We start from the raw sequence: 13,559 nt of genomic DNA, 5'->3' as shown, positions 1-13,559 counted from the left end.
ATAATTTCGGAAACGGAAATATTAAATATTTGTTCGAAACGGAAATTAATTCCGGAATCGAAAATATTAAATATTGTTCGTATCGGAAATGAATTCCGGAACCGGGAATTTAATCGGAAGCGCATCGTACGAATTAACATCGGACGAGGCTTGCTAGACGAAGGCCCAGCACGAAGCCAGGCCCGCGCCCAGCAAGCCGAGCGCCCAGCATGGAGCTGCCACAGCCTCGCCAGGCCCAGCGCAAGGCCAGGCCCAGCAAGGCCTTGGCGCGCGCACGCTGAGCGTGCTGTTGGGCCGCGAGCAGCGACTGCTCGTGTGGGCCGCAAGGCCTGCGCGGGTGGTGCAATGCTCGTGGCCATACGATGATCATGTTCGTAACGAATCCTGATCCTATCGGAATTCGTGTATTAATTAAATCCTAATCCTAATAGATTAAATTTATTATTTAGAGTTCAAATAGGATTCTAATTAATAAATCCAAATCCTAGTAGGATTATAATTCCTTTTCCATACCTCTTTAAATAGGTGCCTAGGGTCATAATTTATAGATACAATTGAAGTATTCAAAGGTAAGATTTTCAAGAAAAATCAGCCACTCTCTTGCCCCTATTTAGCCGAAATCTATACTACCTTAAGGGCGATTCTAGTTGGTCAAGCTTAAGGCGGATCCGGACGTGCTGTGGACTATCTACTGAGGGACGACACTTGGAGTCCTAAAGACTTGTTCTTGTTCGGTTCGGGCGCAGCTAGGGAAGGCACGCAACAAAGAGTATGCATCTAAACTATGCTATATGATTATGTGTAAATAATATGTATTCCTGGCTAAATGGTTTTTCCGCATGATTTATGAATTGTCATATGTATCATAACCTAACAGTGGTATCACGAGCCTCTTATTATTTTCATAATCTAAATTGCATGAACATGGTTAAATATTACAAATTTGCAAGGAATTAAAAGGGGTGATTAATTTTCGTAATTGTTAATTAATTGCAAATTGCGTTTATTTAATTATATGTACGCAGTTTTTCGGCAGTTTCTTCGTTACTCATCCAAATCGAGTGTTTTTTGTGTCAATTCCGCATGTAAAAGGCATTCTAAAATTTTGACAAAAAAAAGTCTTTTTCGCCGAAACCCAAAATTTTGAATGCCTAGCCTTGTTAATTATACAACCTAATTTGTAATTATGATTAATTTGTTGAAATTCGAATAATTTAGAATTAATTTGATTTTCATAATTAATTAATAATTTAATTAGGTACCAATGATTAAAAACCACCATAAAAATTGTTAATTTGTGTTAAATTTTAAATTTTTATGACCTAAATTTGAATCAATGTTAATCGGAAATTAATTGATTAATAAATTTTTGATTTTTCGCCCTAAAATTATGAAATTAATATGATTTATTAATTTGTCATTAATTTTGGAAATAAAAGTTTTAATTTTATGTAATTCGCTCATAAAACTTGCACGCACAAAGCAATGAACGCTACGTGTTACCCTTAAGGGGTGTTGTATAGTGCGGGCATGCGACGACGAGCAAGGGAGCTCGTCGCCCATGCAGTACGAATGCAGCGAACAAGGCGAGTAGCACGCGAGCACAAGGCAACAGCCCTGCCTTGCGTCGAGTGCTGCGATGATGCATGGGCGGATGGGCGAAGAAGCAAGGCCAGCGAGTAAAGGCAGGCGCGCGCGCGCGGGCAGCGAGGGGTGCCTCGCAGCACAAGCGCTGCCTCGCCCAGCCTCGCCAAGCAACTGCTGCGCTACGAAGCAGCGAGCGATGTTGCACGCAAGCGTGGCTCGGCTTGCTGCATTTGCGCGTGGCAGCTGCTCGTGCCTTGCTGTGCGATCACTCGTGAGGGGCGATGATGCCTCGAGGACTCGACAGGGCATGGGCGCAAGCCCATGGACTCGTCTTGACCCGATTGATGCGTTTTGAATTTAATTTTTAATTTTCAGTTCGGGAACGATTTCAATTAATTTTAAAAATTCGTAATTTAAATTGTTTTCTTGGATTTTAATTTTGAATATTATAATTATTATAAATTTTATTTATACTAATTATTTTACTAAAATTAAATCTTGAATTAATTTAAATTCGTTTAATTCAACTGAAATAAATTAAATTAATGGATTCGATTATAAATTCATATGAGCTTTAAATTTTAATTAAATTTGTATGTTTCCGGTTAGACTAGAAATACATTTTTATGTTTAAAATTAGTAAAGCATATGAATTTATTGGTTTAAGTGGGAGCATTATTTAGTCATAAACTCTTGATTAGGTCTACAAATCCTTTAATGTTAAACAACTTGATTAGAATTAATAAGGACTGAATAATTGGTAGATTATTGGTGCCCTTAATTAATTGCTGCAAATATTTATGTGATGCATAACGTGTTTTACTAACCAGCTATGTGGGCCATTCATGATAATGAATGGTATATGTTGTATATGTACTGTTTTGCAGGTTATGGAAGTGACTAGTATGGCCCAAATAGGATAGAAAATATGGTATGCGTACCAAATTTGTTTTTCAATTTAAATATGGTCTGCGTACCATCAAATAGTTGTAATTATAGCTTATCCTATTTGAAGAAAATGGCGCCTCCCACGGTGAAATTCAAGACGAAGTTACCATTTTCGAGACGGACTTTGAAGTTGAAGCTTCAAGATGAAGTCGGGCCATACTAGATCACATTTATCTTATGCATGCTTTAAGTTATTTATTGCTTTAAATATGTCTTAATTATGCATGAGATTGTGGCTTGATTATGTTGCATGATTAAGGATTTTAGTTCACTTAAAATCTAACCAACATAGTAAGAGCCTTAAGTTCCAAACTTAAAAATTGAGTTAAAAGGTGCCATGCCAAAATAAACACTTACTTGGATATCCTTTACATCAATCTAGTAATAGTTTTCGCTCAGCGAGGTGTTACTTATTGGTCCTAAAGGGGTAAGGTACACAAAAAATTGTGAGTACATGTTAGTTTTGGTGAAACTCAACGATATAAGTAAGGAGTCCTTTTATGTCGTGGCAAAAATCGATAGGTTTACCTAATAAGTTCTTAGACGTACCTATCAACCAAGAGTAGTTTCTAGACTATTAGCAAAAGGCTTTTGCTTACCTAAAAGATTTTAGAATTAAGTCTAAATACATAATGTGCTTAATTCTTCAATGGATTTTAGGGTCTTGGAATCATTTTATTCACACCTGCCGGAACACATAACTTGAATAAAATGCTTAATGAACATTGAATTATGCATGTATGCTAGAATTTAAGCTTATTAAGAGAAACTGTGAATGGTTATTTATTTGTTTATTCTTTTCAATTGTAGTTTTAATTATGGCAAACAACAATTCATTCAACATTCGATCAATTCTCGAAAAGGAGAAGTTGAGCGGGAAAAACATCCTTGACTGGCAAAGGAACTTGCAAATAGTTCATATGCAGGAAGAAAAGGAGTATGTCCTGGAAGAGGCGATGCCCGAAGCCGCAGGCGAAGGGGTCACTCAGGCAGCCCTCAATCGTTGGATTGATGCCAACAAGGATGTGAAATGTCTAATGCTTGCAACCATGAGTGCAGATCTACAGAAAACGTTCATCAACTCAGATGCTTTCACGATCATCAGTGAGTTAAAGAACATGTTCCAAGATCTGACTCGAGTCGAAAGATTCGAGACTCATAGGCAAATTATTGAGACCAAGCTTAAGAAAGGCGAGCCCGTAAGTCCACATGTTCTCAAAATGATTGGACTCATTGAGAATATGAGTCGGCTGGATCAGCAATTCTCTAAGGAAATGGCTGTAAACACCATCCTCCATTCTCTTCATAACGGGTATGATCAGTTCAAACTGAACTACAGTATGAATAGTCTGGACAAAACGCTCACTGAGCTTCACGGTATGCTGAAGACCGCTGAAAAGACGCTCAAAAGTGATAAGCAAAATGTGCTTATGGTGCGTGGGGGCAAGTTCAAGAAATCTGGAAAGAAGAGGAATGCTAAGAAAGGTGGCAACAAGGCCAACCCAACTAAGCAAACTGGCGCCAAATCTGAAAAGAGGAAGGTCAGTCAACCCACTTCTGAATCTGAATGCTTCTACTGCAAGAAAAAGGGGCATTGGAAGAGAGATTGCTTGAAGCTAAAGGAAGATCAGAAGAACGGAACAGTCGTTCCATCTTCAGGTATTTTCGTTATTGACTGTATACTTGCTAATTCAACTTCTTGGGTATTAGATACAGGTTGTGGCTCACACTTATGTTCCAATCCGCAGGGACTAAGAAGAAGTAGAAAGTTAAGCAAGGGTGAAATCGACCTACGAGTGGGAAATGGAGCACGGATTGCTGCATTAGCTGTAGGAACTTATTATTTGTCGTTGCCCTCTGGGCTAGTTTTGGAACTGGAAGAGTGTTTCCATGTTCCAAGTCTTACTAAGAACATCATTTCTGTTTCTTGCTTAGATGCTAAGGGATTTTCCTTTTTAATAAAAGACAATAGTTGTTCGTTTTATTTTAAAGAGATGTTTTATGGATCTGCTAGATTAGTCAATGGACTTTATTTATTAGATCACAACAAACAAGTTTATAACATAAATACCAAAAAGGCCAAAAAGGATGATTCAGATCTCACCTATCTGTGGCATTGTCGATTAGGCCATATTAACTTGAAATGCATGGAAAGACTTCAAAAGGAAGAAATTCTAGAACCATTTGACTTAGAGGATGATGGTAAGTGCGAATCATGTTTACTTGGCAAAATGACAAAGCAACCTTTCTCTAATGTTGGAGAAAGAGCAACTGAACTATTGGGTTTAATCCATACAGATGTATGTGGACCAATGAGTACAAATGCTAGGGGTGGTTTCAACTACTTTATCACTTTCACTGATGACTTTAGTAGATATGGTTATGTCTACCTAATGAAGCATAAGTCTGAATCCTTTGACAAATTCAAGGAATTTCAGAGTGAAGTAGAGAATCAATTAGGCAAGAAGATTAAAGCACTGCGGTCTGATAGAGGCGGTGAATATCTGAGCTATGAATTTGATTACCATCTGAAAGAATGTGGAATTCTATCAGAATTGACTCCTCCTGGAACACCACAATGGAACAGTGTGTCGGAACGGAGGAACAGAACCTTGCTAGACATGGTTAGGTCAATGATGGGTCAAGCCGAACTTCCAATAGAATTTTGGGGACATGCACTAAATACAGCTGCACTCACTATAAATAGAGCTCCGTCTAAAGCAGTTGAAAAGACTCCATATGAGTTATGGTTTGGAAAGCCTCCAAATGTGTCTTTTCTTAAGATTTGGGGATGTGAAGTATACGTCAAGCGATTAATTTCAGACAAACTTCATCCAAAATCTGACAAATGTATCCTTGTGGGATATCCAAAGGAAACAAAGGGGTATTACTTCTACAATACATCTGAGAACAAAGTCTTTGTTGTTCGAGATGGTATCTTTTTGGAAAAGAATCACATTTCCAAAATGACAAGTGGGAGAAAAGTAGACCTCGAAGAAATTCGAGTCGAACAACAAACTCTAGAGAATGCTCAAGATGAAATTCAAGATGAAACTCAGAGATCTTTAGAAGTATCTGGTGAGAATCATGGTCAATCTAGAGATGTAACCCCGCGTAGATCGCAGAGACATGGATCTCAACCGGAAAGGTACTTAGGTATTTTGACGAACGAGAGCTATGATGTTCTATTACTTAAAAGTGATGAACCTGCGACTTACAAACAAGCTATGACGAGCCCTAGCTCCAAGCAATGGCAAGAAGCCATGCAATATGAATTAGACTCCATGTCTGAAAACCAAGTATGGGATTCGGTCGATTTGCCAGATGGCTACCAAGCCATTGGAAGCAAATGGGTTTTCAAACTGAAAAAGGACAAGGATGGGAAACTTGAAGTTTTCAAAGCTAGATTGGTTGCAAAAGGTTACAGGCAGGTCCACGGTGTGGATTACAATGAAACCTTTTCACCAGTTGCAATGCTAAAGTCTATTCGGATAATGTTAGCAATCGCTGCATATTACGATTACGAAATATGGCAGATGGATGTCAAAACCGCTTTCTTAAAACGGCGTTTTAACAGAAACTGTGTTTATGACACAACCTGAAGGTTTTGAGGATCCAAAGAATGCTAAAAAGGTATGTAAGCCAAAGAAATCAATCTACGGATTGAAGCAAGCATCCAGGAGCTGGAATATACATTTTGATGAAGCAGTCAGTGACTTTGGTTTCATCAAGAACGCAGACGAATCTTGTGTATACAAGAAGGTCAGTGGGAGAAAAATTTCTTTCCTAGTATTATATGTCGATGACATATTACTTATCGGAAATGCCATTCCTATGTTAAACTCTGTCAAGATTTGGCTTGGGAAATGTTTTTCGATGAAGGATCTAGGAGAAGCACAGTACATATTGGGCATCAAGATTTACAGAGATAGATCTAAAAAGATGATTGGACTTAGTCAAAGCACTTATATCAATAAGGTGCTTGAAAGGTTCAAGATGGCAGACTCCAAGCGAGGCTACCTACCCATGTCTCATGGAATGACTCTAAGCAAGACTCAGTGCCCAAAAACACTTGATGAGCGTAGACGAATGAATGGGATTCCATATGCATCATTGATTGGTTCAATAATGTATGCTATGATATGTACACGCCCGAATGTTGCGTACGCACTCAGTGGTACGAGCAGATACCAGTCAGACCCAGGAGAGGCACATTGGACTGCTGCCAAGAACATTCTGAAGTACCTGAAAAGGCACAAAGATGACTTCCTGGTCTATAGTGGAGATGATGAATTAACTGTTAAAGGCTATACGGACGCAAGTTTCCAAACCGACAAAGATGATTTCAGATCACAGTCTGGGTTTGTCTTCTGCCTCAACGGAGGTGCAGTAAGCTGGAAAGTGCTAAGCAAAGCACCATTGCGGATTCTACAACTAAAGCGGAGTACATTGTTGCACATGAAGCAACAAAGGAAGCTATATGGCTAAGGAAGTTCATAGGTGAACTTGGTGTAGTCCCCTCCATTAAAGGACCAATAGCCCTGTATTGTGATAATAACGGAGCTATTGCACAGGCAAAGGAGCCTAGACACCACCAAAGAGTCAAGCATGTACTTCGTAGATTTCACCTTCTACGAGAGTTCGTTGAAAGAAAAGAAGTCGAGATAAGCAAGATTGGAACTGATGACAACATATCAGATCCATTGACTAAACCTCTGCCGCAGGCGAAGCACAACTCGCACACTGCAGCTATGGGAATCAAGCATATTGGTAAATGGCTTTGATGTCCTTATTTAATGTTTTAAAGTTTTAGAGTTTGATTCTTTGTAAAACATTATTGGTTAATCATTCACAATAAATGAATAGAATTCATTTTTCCATTTAATTTTTGGTTTATTAAATGATGAGTCCCTTCAATTTGACGATATATTCAAGATAGACTGTCAGGACAAGTCCTGTGACTAAGAAATGTCTATCAAGTGAACTTGAATGTCAAAGGTTGAAAATGGTCCCTGGTCGGAGTTTTCTATAAAATTGGACGCATAGAAAACGTTAGACGACTGGAATGCAAGATGACTAATAGTTCTGTTTCTTGAACTATGTGGACATGGCAATGTCGTAATCATTTGCATAGATACTTACTTTGGGAAGACTAGTATCAAACAGACCTATGAAATTTTACTGTAAGAGATGAAAATCTTGAAGGAAATAATGCCCTTGGTCCAAGTATGCATTCAATGTTAAGTCTAATAAATGCGGTTCAGTATTAATTAACAAGTTAATAATTCAGTGAGATCAAGTGAGCTGAATGCCTAGCTAGAGGCCGCTTCAGTTCAAGTGGAATTAATGATATTAATCCACAGCTTACTCTTGACTGAACCCGTAGGGTCACACAAATAGTACGTAAACGGATCAAGTATTTAATGGCATTAAATACTCCATCTATGGATATTCGGAATCGACGGATCTTGGTTTCAGTGGGAGCTAAGATCGTCACAGGCAAGAAATGAATACTCCGGAAACGATGATATTGCCGGAAACGGAAATATGGATCGTATCGGAAATATAAATATTATCCAAGTCGTAGATGTTACCGGAAACGGAAACATGGTACGTATCGGAAAATATTATCGGAAATGGAAATATTGCCGGAATCGGAAATATTGCCGGAAACGGAAATATTGTCTGAATCGGAAATATTATCGGAATCGGAAAATAATTCCGGAAACGGAAATATTAAATATTTGTTCGAAACGGAAATTAATTCCGGAATCGGAAATGTTAAATATTGTTCGTATCGGAAATGAATTCCGGAATCGGAAAATTAATCGGAAGCGCGTCGTACGAATTAGCATCGGACGAGCTTGCTAGACGAAGGCCCAGCACGAAGCCAGGCCCACGTCCAGCAAGGGAAACGCTCGCCACAACACGCCAGCCCAAGGCTGCGCCAGGCCCACCGCAAGGCAGGCCCAGCGCGCGCCCAAGGCTGCGGCAATCGTGGGCTGCGATGCTCGGGTTGTGTGCGCGCGCGCATGGCGCCCCTCGTGGGCTGCTGTGCGTGCGTGGGTGTTTGTGTTCACATACGAAACCTAAAACGTACAGGATTCGTTTAATGATTAAATTCCTAATTCTATTTGATAAATTAATTAAATAAGAGTTTCATTATGATTCTAATTTAATTAATTCGTATCCTAATAGGATTCCAATTCTCTTTCCATACCCCTATAAATATGTGGCCTGGGTTCACAATTTATAACAAGTTTTCAAGTATTCAAAGTGAGTTTTTGAGAGAAAAATTCAGACACATTCCTTGCCTAAAAGTGCCGAAAATTATTAGTACCTTAAAGGCGATTCTAGTTGGTCAATCTTAAGGCGGATCCGGACGTGCTGTGGACTATCTACTGAGGGACGACACTTGGAGTCCTAAAGACTTGTTCTTGTTCGGTTCGGGCGCAGCTAGGGAAGGCACGCAACAAAGAGTATGCATCTAAACTATGCTATATGATTATGTGTAAATAATATGTATTCCTGGCTAAATGGTTTTTCCGCATGATTTATGAATTGTCATATGTATCATAACCTAACAGTGGTATCACGAGCCTCTTATTATTTTCATAATCTAAATTGCATGAACATGGTTAAATATTACAAATTTGCAAGAATTAAAAGGGGTGATTAATTTTCGTAATTGTTAATTAATTGCAAATTGCGTTTATTTAATTATACGCACGCAGTTTTTCGGCAGTTTCTTCGTTACTCATCCAAATCGAGTGATTTTTGTGTCAATTCCGCATGTAAAAGGCATTCTATAATTTTGACAAAATTAGTATTTTTCTGCCGAACCCAGAATTCTCAAATTCGAAGCCTAACTATGACTTTTCGAAGGTTTTAGTTTTTCGAATGCAAAATTTCGTAAATTTAAGATGTTAAAATTAAATATTTGCGATTCTTGTTGATAAATCTTGAATTTTTGATTGACCTACTGTATATGTTTAACAAGTTAGAATGCCTAGCCTTGTTAATTATGCAATCTAATTTGTAATTATGATTAATTTGTTGAAAATTAGAATAATTTAGAATTAATTTGATTTTCATAATTAATTGTAATTTAATTAGATACCTATGATTAAAAACCACCATAAAAATTGTAAATTTATGATAAATTTTAAATTTTTATGACCTAGGCTTGAATCCATGATAATCGGAAATCAATTGAATAATAAATTTTCGATTTTTCGCCCTAAAATTATGAAATTAATATTATTTATTAATTTGTCATTAATTTTAAATATAAAATTTTAAATTTTATGCGATTCGTTCAAATAACTTGCACGCACAAAGCAATGGACGCTACGTGTTACCCTTAAGGGGTGTTGTATAGTGCGGGCATGTGACGACGAGCAAGGGAGCTCGTCGCCCATGCGGCACGAATGCAATGAGCAAGGGCATGGTGCACGAGCACAAGGCAGCAGCCCTAACTTGTGTCGTGGGCTATGAGCAATGGACGAATGGGCATGGGCGAAGGCAAGGCACGGCAGTCGCGTGTGGGCAGCAAGCGAGCTGCGCCACAACGCGCACTGCCTCGCGCAAGCGCAAGCTCGCGTGCCACGAGTGCTGCGCCCAGCGTCGATGCCTCGCGCAGCGAGCGCTGGCTCGCACAAGCGAGCGCTGGCGAGCGCGCGCAGCGAGCGCTGGCTCGCATCAAGTGAGCGCTGGCGAGCTCGCACAAGCGAGCGCTGGCGAGCGCGCGCAGCAAGCGCTGGCTCGCATCAAGCGAGCGCTGGCGAGCGCGCACAGCGAGCGCTGGCGAGCGCGCACATCGAGCGCTGGCGAGCGCGCACAGCGAGCGATGGCTCGCGTGCATCGAGCGCTGGCGCGCGCGCAGCGAGCACCAACTCGCGCGATGGCTTGCGAAGGGTAGAAGCAGCAGCTATGCGACGCAGCGCATGGGCTGCGCGCACATGGCCAGCGATGGCTATGTGCGTGTGGCCCATGGGCGTGCGATGCGTAGGGTGTTTGCGTTGCGATTAGATCGTTTTGAATGTTTAATTTGAAATTTTCAGTTTACGTAATTTTAATTAATTTTAAAATTAATAATTTAAATTATTTTCTTGGATTTTAATTTTGAATATTGTAATTATAATAAATTTTTATTTATTCTAATTATTTTACTAAAATTAAAATCATGAATTAATTTAAATACGACTGAAATTAAATTAAACTTTTGGATTCAATTATAAATTTATATGAGCTTTAAATTTTAATTAAATTTGTATGTTTCCGGTTAGACTAGAAATGCATTTTTATGTTTAAAATTAGTAAAGCATATGAATTTATTGGTTTGAGTGGGAGCCCTTTTTAGTCATAAACTCTTGATTAGGTCTACAAATCCTTAAGGTTAAAACAACTTGATTAGAATTAATAAGGACTGAATAATTGGTAGATTATTGGTGCCCTTGATTAATTGCTGCAAATGTTTACGTGATGCATAATGTGTTTTACTAACCAGCTATGTGGGCCATTCATGATAATGAATGGGTGAATGGTATATATTGTATATGTACTGTTTTGCAGGTTATGAAGTGACTAGTATGGCCCAAATAGGATAGAAAATATGGTCTGCGTACCATTAATTTGAATGTAATTGGTCTAAAGTACCAAAGTTGTTTTTCAATTCAAATATGGTCTGCGTACCATCAAATAGTTGTAATTAGTTTTAATTATAGCTTATCCTATTTGAAGAAAATGGTGCCTCCCACAGAGATTTTCAAGACGGACTTTGAAGTCAAAGCTTCAAGATGAAGTCGGGCCATACTAGATCACATTTATTTTATGCATGTTTTAAGTTATTTATTGCTTTTAAATATGTCTTAAAATGCATGAGATCAAAAACTTGATTATGTTGCATGATTAAGGATTTAGGTTCACTTAAAATCTAACCAACATAGTAAGAGCCTTAAGTTCCAAACTTAAAAATTGAGTTATAAGGTGCCATGCCAAAATATACACTTGCTTGGATATCCTTTACATCAATCTAGTAATAGTTTTCGCTCAGCGAGGTGTTACTTATTGGTCCTAAAGGGGCAAGGTACACAAATAATTGTGAGTACATGTTAGTTTTGGTGAAACTCAACGATATAAGTAAGGAGTCCTTTTATGTCGTGGAAAAATCGATAGGTTTACCTAATAAGTTCTTAGACGTACCTATCAACCAAGAATAGTTTATAGACTATTAGCAAAAGGCTTTTGCTTACCTAAGATGTTTTAGGATTAAGTCGACAAACTGTGCTTAATTCTTCAATGGTTTTAGGATCTTGGAATCATTTTATTCGCACCTGCAGGAACAATAAATTCGAATAAAATGCTAATAACTTGTTTTAATTGCATGATTGCTTTAATTTTCAAGTTATTATTCATGATAAATGTTTAGACTTTGCATGCTTCAATGTATGTTTTAATTATTAAATATCTTGCACTGCAATAAATCCCTTTAGAAAGGTAACAGTAACTTTCTTCCATTGGTAGTGAATCCAAGAACGATTCACGGAAATGAGAGAAAGTGAGCAATTTAAAATGTACGTTTCTTATAGCGACTTTTATGGTTGTTTTCGAACATCAAAGTCGAATGGCAAACCAATTGGTGCTTGTGAATTCAAAATACACTGTAGTTTTGAGATTATAAAGCATTGAGTTTAATACGCTCAGCTTTACCAATGGTTAACAACCTAATATCTTTGTCCATTTAATTCTCGAATGAGTCTAGTCCCTAGACATTCGAATAGATCGATGCTTAGAGAACTTTAGAAGCTTCTGGTAAGATCATCTAGTTGAAACTTAATATTCAACATAAATTAAATGGTAAGAACCTTGTTGGAGTGACATTGGACATGTCTAACAAAGTATAAAAGTCAACACTAAAGAAATCAATTCTTAAGACTATAAGAAAGGGTACAAGAAATAGGAAAACAAAGGAACAAATGAAAGGAATTTATAATTCCGTTTCTACCTATAAGTTTATGTTTAAAGAGAAGTGACCTAGCAATCAAACTTCCTTGGTATCATATACCGCTTGAGGTTCTTACTTCGGTAATAACTCAAACAATGGAAGCTAGGATACACTAATGACCTACAAGTGGGAAATGAAGCATGACAATGCTACATTAGTTGTAGGGTCATCTAGTTTGTTTTAAGTCCTTTCAAAGGCTGGAACTTAATGGCTATTTTGTTCCATAATCAGCATACCTAAATTTCTGCTTCAAACACAGAAAGACTCACATTCAGAAGAACGAAAACAATGCTTGTTTGTTTGTTTGTTTATTTGAATGAAATGGTCATTTACGGTTTGAGTCAATATGCTTTATTAAAACAAACAACTCTTTAAATAAAAACTTTCCTAGATTCAAATCAAACCCTTGATTTGAGTTCCATTCATCTTTGGCATTGTTGCTTAGACCATATCAACAAGTTAACATTCATAAGCTCTATTTTGATGGAATTTTTGAAAGTTGGTTGATTTCTAGATCAACTTAAGACAAGCTAGTCTTACTTGTTGAAAGTAACAAAGAATATGAACTATTGTTAGAACGCCTAGACGATAGAGTTCAAAGCTAAAGAAAGGTTTTATGACTTTATTATTTCACATGGATTTGAGTGAATATAGGTTTATTTACTCAAATGTGATATACGTTGAATCTGTTTGGCTAGTTCAAAGATTCAGAAGTATAAAATCCACTTGGCAAGAAATCATAAAGATCTAGGTTAGATCATGTTGATGATTACTTGAGACCAAATATGATCATCAATGATTGTGTGTTGTAATTTCACAATCTAGCTCCATAAGATATGGCATATCTACGTTGGAATAATCGAAGTCAATTGGTACTTGATTCGATCAATGATGGATCATAAAGACTTTTCCTATAATTTCTAAAACAAAATGCTCAACTACCACCAAACTAAACCAAATTCGTCAAATCTATTGAAAAGTAATTTCAGAATAACTTTTTATAAAATGTATCTAGAGA

This window comes from Spinacia oleracea, chromosome 5 (genome assembly GCF_020520425.1).
Source record: "Spinacia oleracea cultivar Varoflay chromosome 5, BTI_SOV_V1, whole genome shotgun sequence".
Lineage (NCBI taxonomy): Eukaryota > Viridiplantae > Streptophyta > Magnoliopsida > Caryophyllales > Amaranthaceae > Spinacia > Spinacia oleracea.
The sequence above is the reverse complement of the archived record's forward strand: the minus strand, read 5'-3'. Positions refer to the sequence as shown.